Source organism: Anguilla anguilla, chromosome 7 (genome assembly GCF_013347855.1).
Source record: "Anguilla anguilla isolate fAngAng1 chromosome 7, fAngAng1.pri, whole genome shotgun sequence".
Taxonomy (NCBI): domain Eukaryota; kingdom Metazoa; phylum Chordata; class Actinopteri; order Anguilliformes; family Anguillidae; genus Anguilla; species Anguilla anguilla.
This window is the reverse complement of record NC_049207.1, coordinates 10,326,413-10,333,889: the sequence shown is the minus strand read 5'-3', so window position 1 is coordinate 10,333,889 and position 7,477 is coordinate 10,326,413.

The following is a 7,477-nucleotide window of genomic DNA, read 5'->3' as shown; positions in this document are numbered from 1 at the left end:
CTTCTGCATCGTCTGAGTTAAGCTCAGTCCAGACTCCAGTCTAATCAGCACAGTCACAGTAGAAAGACCTGCATAAGCTGAAAGTGAAAAAAATCACGTTAGACTCCAGATTTTAATCTGGTGTATTGCAAAGGCCCTTGGTATTCTGTGTGTGCCTTAATATTACCATAGCTTTACATCATTAGCAATATGTCATGTTTTTTTGGGGGAGTTCATTGTTTTTCTTCATCAGTAGAACATGCCTCAGAAAATTTAAGCTAGACTCAAAACTCAGACAGCGGGTTTGGGAACGATAACCCTTCCATCGTACACACAGACAATTTTAAGTATGTGCAAGCTGTAACGGCTGCCATTGCAGCTTCCCTTTCACCTGGGAAGAGTGCTGACCGCTCACCTGCCCAATCTGGTGCACCTGAGCCCCACGCAGCCGGGCTCAGGGAAAATGAGCAGGAGTGCCTGGGGACAAGATAGGACGCAAGTGGCAGCGTTCCCAGCCTCACACAGGCACGAGTGGAAAATGTACACACAGCCAAATGTCGTGTTGATTAGTCTAACCTTTTCAAATGCTCAGCTTGTGGACACCAGTGCTTAAAATTCATTGTTACCCTGGGATGTATGCATGGGTTTTTATAGGTATCAAAGAGGAAACTGTTAATTCTGAAAAGTGCAATAATACTTGAGCATAAACAATGATGTGTACCATACATTTAGTGTAAACAAATCACTTGTACCATCCATAATAAATCAAATGAACAAATAAATAACATCAGACATCTTATTATAATTTTATTTTATTATTATATTTTCAGTTTTGCCATGATCAGCATTATTAAGAACATTAAAGTAATACGTACTTGTTTTAGTTATCATACAGTTAATATTTACATATTCAGTATTCTATTATTTAAACTATTTCCACTATCAATGTAGGTGGAATAGGAAAATGAGGATAACACTCAAATGGATCATTTTTATGGAACTTCCAACAGAAGTATCGGAATTCAAGTGCATGGAAAAGTTTAAAGAAACACACACAAAGATAAACACTGCACTGAATGTCAAGGTGTTCCCACCTGTGGAAACTTGGTGATAACAGAGACCAGGCTCCTCTAATCAGCATTAGAGGTGCAGAAGCAGCTGGGAACCGTTCTACACTCTGGCTGTTGGCCCTCTTCTGGGGCAGAAATGCTCCAGTAAAAACACCAATTGCAGGTGTTGCATGGTTGTATTTGTCTGAGCCACAGGGCAGTTGGCCAGCATTAAATTAAAATATTCTCGCTCCTTTTTATCCTCAAATAACACATACAGACAGTAAGTAGACCTGAAGTCTAATTTTCACTTCCAGGGTGTCATTAAATAAAATAAATCATTTTTGAGCGGCTGTTTCAAACTGAGGCTTCATTATGTTTAGCAAGCTACCTCTCAGATATACCGAATACTTACAAAAGTCCAGGAACTGCAGACTGCTCACTGGAAACGGCTCACTTCCAAATGATGGATGATTATTGTGAATAATCCCCCATTTACCACACCCAGCTTGGTCAGCAACAGATTGGACAGCTAGTAATTGGCCTTATTGATGTAATCTCCCCATTGGCCATGTTGCTATTATAAGTACACCATTAAAGTAGGAGTTTTCGATGGCTTCTATATTAAACACAATTTTGCATGGTGTTTTCTCAGTTGTGTGGGTCAAATGGCTTAAGCTTTTGCACGTCCTGTTTGTAGAATGTTTAGCCATTTTCAACTTTTAGTCTCACTAGTAAAAAAGTTACTTTTTTGTGTGTGTGGAATAGGCTTTACAGAACTAGAAGCACCATTGGTCACACCCGGATGGGAGACTACTGATATGTGAGAGCATTATATGTTATATGGAAGTAAGTTCCTAATTTCATCTGGCCCTTATTGGCCCGACTTGAAGTGGGCCCTTGCACACACACACACACACACACACACACACACGTGTGCATGCACACATACAATGGTATTAATAGGACGGTTAAAAATTATATATAATCCAAGGTCATGAGAGAACAGCGAGGACCTTTGCATTAATTCAGATTATAGTCTAAAATCTGCTGTAAGCTCTCATTCATATTTTCCTGAGGTCTTCCTGCTCTTCAAATGAGGAAAAGAAAGGACCTGTATGATGTCACTCCCATCTGTGGTAAGGTCTCCCTAATGATACTGTGATCGGAGTCTTACTCACAACTCTCACCTCTCTTCTCATGAATTTGCAAGGATGGTATATGTCTGTGGTATGACCTGGTCGCAGTAATGTTTTCTCTATTTAACTGCCCCCTGATGTACTGTAGTACATTTTGAATTGTCATTTAGTACACAAAGAGTGAAGCAATACAAAAGGACAGAGAGTCTTCCCAGGTGCTCTGTCCTTTGAAGAGGGGATTCCGTCCCAGAAATGGGCAAAGTAATTAGCACCCCCACTGTTTCTATGCCAATAAACAAGTTCCTTCAGCTGTGAGTGTTCCGTGCTGTAATTACCTCAGTCTGTAATTATAGAAAAGTGGTTTTCTGCTTTACTTCCTGGACAGAAAGATAATATTTGCATATCCCATGGAAGGCTAAGGCCCTGAGTTAAGACTATACCTGTGAAGCCATGACAAAATTAAATGCTTACCTGTGACATTAATGTGACTTGATGTATCCCAAAAAAATGTGTAGATTCAACTCAAAATACTCTGTTGAAAGCACAGTGTTGCCTCAACTATTTGTAAAGTTTTTGTTATAAATATGTCATTGTGTCGTTTTCCAATCGCGGTTTATAGGCTATAACGTCTGACCGCATTTTCCATGCAGACGATAGAGATTGTGAATTCATTAAATCATTGGTGAATGACCATGAATTTACCAGTCAAATGAGCAACTGCCGCTTTGAGCAATGAATGGAAGTCAATAAAACTTTGTCAATGTAATACATTTTAAAAATTGAAATTTTTTACTTTTCTGTAAGCTCATAAGTCTGAAGCAGGAAGTTCCACATTTTAAGAGTAAGTATTCCTTCAGTGAAGATTTACTTGAAGCTAGACTCATGACAGATAATGAGGTATTATAAATCAGTTTGCCTCCATTAGGATTTTTATTAAATGGAGTAGTTGTATTTTTACATTTAAAAAAGTACATATTACAGATGAGACAGTGCACACTACTGCACAGTATATTGCTATGATAGAGATGAGGAGATTTTTTCCAAGTAGTCAGTACTGCTTTACAGCTTACATCACATTTATGCCCATTTCCATTAAGCAAATGGGGCATGCTCTTGACCACATCACAGATTTTGGTTATCGTCACCCTAACTAGATTACTTAAAGATGAGTTCACCCAAAAATATTCAGCTTACCCATTTCAAAGTGTTCTTCAAAACAAAAGCAGATTCTATGAGGGGTAGTTCAGTTTCTAGTTTTGAGCTTTCTAACGAAATCCGCCTCAGGCGGAAACGACGTTCACATTTAAAACATTACGATTCATTGTAGACATCATTATTCAATAACGGTAAATTCTTACCCCAGACTGACAGAGCTCCGGGGGATTATTTTGATTACTGAGCACACGTTACTCAATTACAGCAGAAGACGACTGTCTATTTGTGTAACTGCTGAGCATGCGATGTCTAATGACATGTAATTAGCTCGCTGTCGTTCGGCGGTTCTCATCGCTGACGCGGTCGCTTCGTGATTAATTCTCATTACCTCCCTGGCTGTTTGTCACAGACTTGCAGACTGAGTCTACTGGGCCACGAAGTAAAAAAAAAATAAAAAATTAAACAGAGGAAATGCTGTAAACAGGCAGGTTCTGTTTTTGCTGTACTTGTAAGAAGGTGCTGTTCTTTCGCGCAGTGAGTGAGGTAACGTATTGCTAACGTCAGTGCATGTTACCTTATTCCTTCCAAAGTTTATTAGCCCATTTGGGTCCAAGATTTTTAAATGCTACATATTTGTATACTTATTTTTTCTTGTGAAAGCATGGCTCAAAATGGCCAGGACCCAAAATGATACAAGCTCAAACTGAGGCCTTAAAACATCTGTCCATCCATTATGTAATCTACCTAATCCTGGTCACGGGGGGGGGGGAGCTGGAGCCTATCCCAGCATGCATTGGGTGAGAGGCGAGAATAATCCATGGACAAGCTGACAATCCATCACAGGGCACACACACCATTCACTTACACTTTCTAACCCAGTGGCAATTTAGTCTCTTCAACCTAACCTGCATGTCTTTGGACTGTGGGAGAAAAATGGAGTACCAGGAAGAAACCCACAGAGATACAGGGTGAACACGCAAACTCTACGCAGAAAGGCCCCAGCCAGGATTTCAACACAGGACCTTCTTGCTGTGAGGCAACAGTGCTACCCACTGCAGCACCACACAATGTGAAAAAAACATTTTCTGTGATCCACCCACTTATTAAAATGAAGATGAGTAATAAATATGGAGTAATAAAATGTTATGAGCACATGAAAAACTACATGTACACTGTAAAGCACAAGTCATGGATTGTAATTATTGCAGCACTGAATTAGACTAAACTGAATGTTTTTGGAATACTTTTTAGGAGGTGTAAAATGTACGGTAATTATATTTTCCTCTCACATGTGTCTTGTGACCCATCTAAACCCACTCACAACAAACTATTGAGTCCTACCCCGCCCCGCCCCACTGGCTTAAATTGAGATGGACTTAAATTACCATTCATGTCGACAGGTGTCATTTCTCCAGTTTTGACTATAGCCAGTCATAAGCAAAAGGTCTGGACTGGATGACCCCTGCATTGTGGTAGTGTCAGGTGCAGCTCGGGATGCATTGGCCTCTGCATTGTTACTCATTCAGGAACATTTGGTGTATATGGATCAGAATTCACTGACATAAAATGACAATGTGACCCCGCGCCACCGCAATAAAGCCCATTTTCCTGCTTAAAATAAATAATGACTGGTGAACTGCAACAGAACCATGGCAAAAAGGTCAATGTAAGACTAACTGTTAAAGCTGGATTTAAGCAGCCTCAAACAACTGCTGAGATATGTAGACATACAATATGCCACAAACTATAAACCTAGAAACATTGGTAGTCACGGAACATTTGGTCCTTACACGGTTGAAAAAAACTGTCTTCTGTCAGAGTGGAGTGTGACGTGCCAGACTGCTGACCATGCAGAACCACAGACACAGCATCAGCACAATGCCTATCACTACAACCGACCAATGGGATCACTCTGTGGGAGGTCAGAGGGCAGAGACACTGTTGGCTGCAGAACTGCTGCCCTCAGTCCTTTCATGGCAAACAGACAGAAAATCTTTCTTTTCTTTTCATATGAGAAAATCCAATTGAACATCTGACTGCAATTCCATGGTATTGTTTGTCATGGTATCAGGGTACTTTGCAATGAGGGAAAGAGGGAAAACTCATTTCAACCACCAATAATACTATGTAGCATCCAGCTGGGTGATGCTTAGCAGCCATTTTTTTTACCAGAACACTCACCACACCTAAGCTAAGTTGGAGAGCGATGATTTTATTTGGCTCGGGCACTGGAGAACCCCCTAACTTTGCAATATGTGGGATCTGTAATAATTACAGTCCCAACCTCAGTTAATCCTTTGATCTGAAAAAGACAATATTTCCCCATCACGGCATGGGCCATTGGATTCCGGGTCATTTTAGTCAAAGAGTTTCCCCCTAAAAAAAAACCAAAACCACTTCCAGCAGCAACTAAGTTTTCCCAAGAGTTTGCTGATCCCAAGTGCTAAACAAGCACAACCCCTCTTAACACCATCTGGTAAAGCTGTTGAAATACAGAGTAGGAGGAAAAGAGACTTTCTTACAAGGAACACCCACTGTTCCAGAGCCCTCTTAAAATGTACGATTTGTTTGGATGAACATGTAATTGCCTCATCAAATGTCATCACTTTGAACCCGCCAATAGAACAAAAAAACAATCACTGCATTGACAATGAGCCTCTTAAATACCGCATAAATACCATGGCTGGCTTAATTTTTAATAATTGCACAATTTGTGTTCGCCTCCATTTTTTTGTTGGCCCAATTTCAAGCCGGAATGTAACCACACAACTGCAAGCCAACAGAGAATTTGTCATGGACACAGAACATATTCTATAAATTTTATTCTCTGCAAAGTGATCAAATGGGATTTAAAAGTCTGCAGCATGCGGCCTCGGGGTTGTTCCGTGCCTTCCTTCAGCATTTAATAAGAAAACACACTGTTCTGGACACTCTGTTAAATTTTTTTAAAAAGAAAGAGTTTGATAGTGAGAGTTGTGGGTCCACAGTGAAATGTTCATAAAAAACCTAGGAGCACGAAGCTGACAAAGAGATGGAGGATGGAGAGCACCCCAAGCCCTGCAACAAGATTCTGCTATCATCTCCAAATGTTACTGGGTGTTCCCAAGACTGTGGGGGTGGCAGTCCATGTCTGAAGGATAGCTGTTTCTGGACAGAGCCTGCCAAAGCAGCACATAAAACAATGCCTCATCAACGCTGGCCGCACGTTGTGACAGTAACTGTGATAGAGTATTTTCAAACTGCTTGTGGTAAGATTGAGAGCCCTGACAAGCCAACCGGGGGGTTTCTTACTCAGCCTAAAAGGAAGTTGGGATACACTGCTGCACAAAATATAACACGATTCCGCAAATATGTTGAGCTTCAGAAGTCTCAGCGTCCTTATTTTCTATGTGGCTCTCAGATTGTTGTTTAACTATATGTATTTTGACTTTCGTACAAACATTTATGTTCAAAGATCTTACTCTCAAATAGCTTTAATTGACAGTCATATGATTCAGGTTTAAGAACAACACCATTTGAAATTACATTATGATACACAAAAGACAAACTGCTAATGATCACCAGGACACTTAACATATCAGAAGGAGTGGGAAATGAATATTTGCCAAGAGCAGTCCAGTGATAACAAGTGGTTTAACACGGATGGCCTGAGAAAAGAGGAAATATCATGGCTAATGAAGTTATGCAAGGCTGTAGGATTACAAGGAAGTGAACGGAACACATTACATAACAATATTTCCAGACTGCAATCCACATATAAACTCAGAGGTACTCACAAATGAAGGAGGCACAGACATAGCAAATCCTAGTGGAGTGTGATCAAACAGATAACGGTGAGTATGTTGTGTCTCCCTGGTACAGTAGCTGTTTTTTTTTTTTACATAACAAAAACGCGATGTTATGAAATAAAAATCTTTTGTCACCATATCAATGATAGGTGTTTTTGAAGCCACTAACCTCTACGCACCTTTTTCCCCCATGCTGAGTTATGGATGAGAACAACTGGCAGACCAGTGTGTGTCCATCTGGTACAGTCTAACAGCAGGCCAGTTTGAAAGAGGTCCAATATGGAACCATATAATGATACCATGATTTATACCAGAGCTGCTCACCCTTTCTTTTGTTGTGGTTATGGTACTAGAACATACCCCCAGT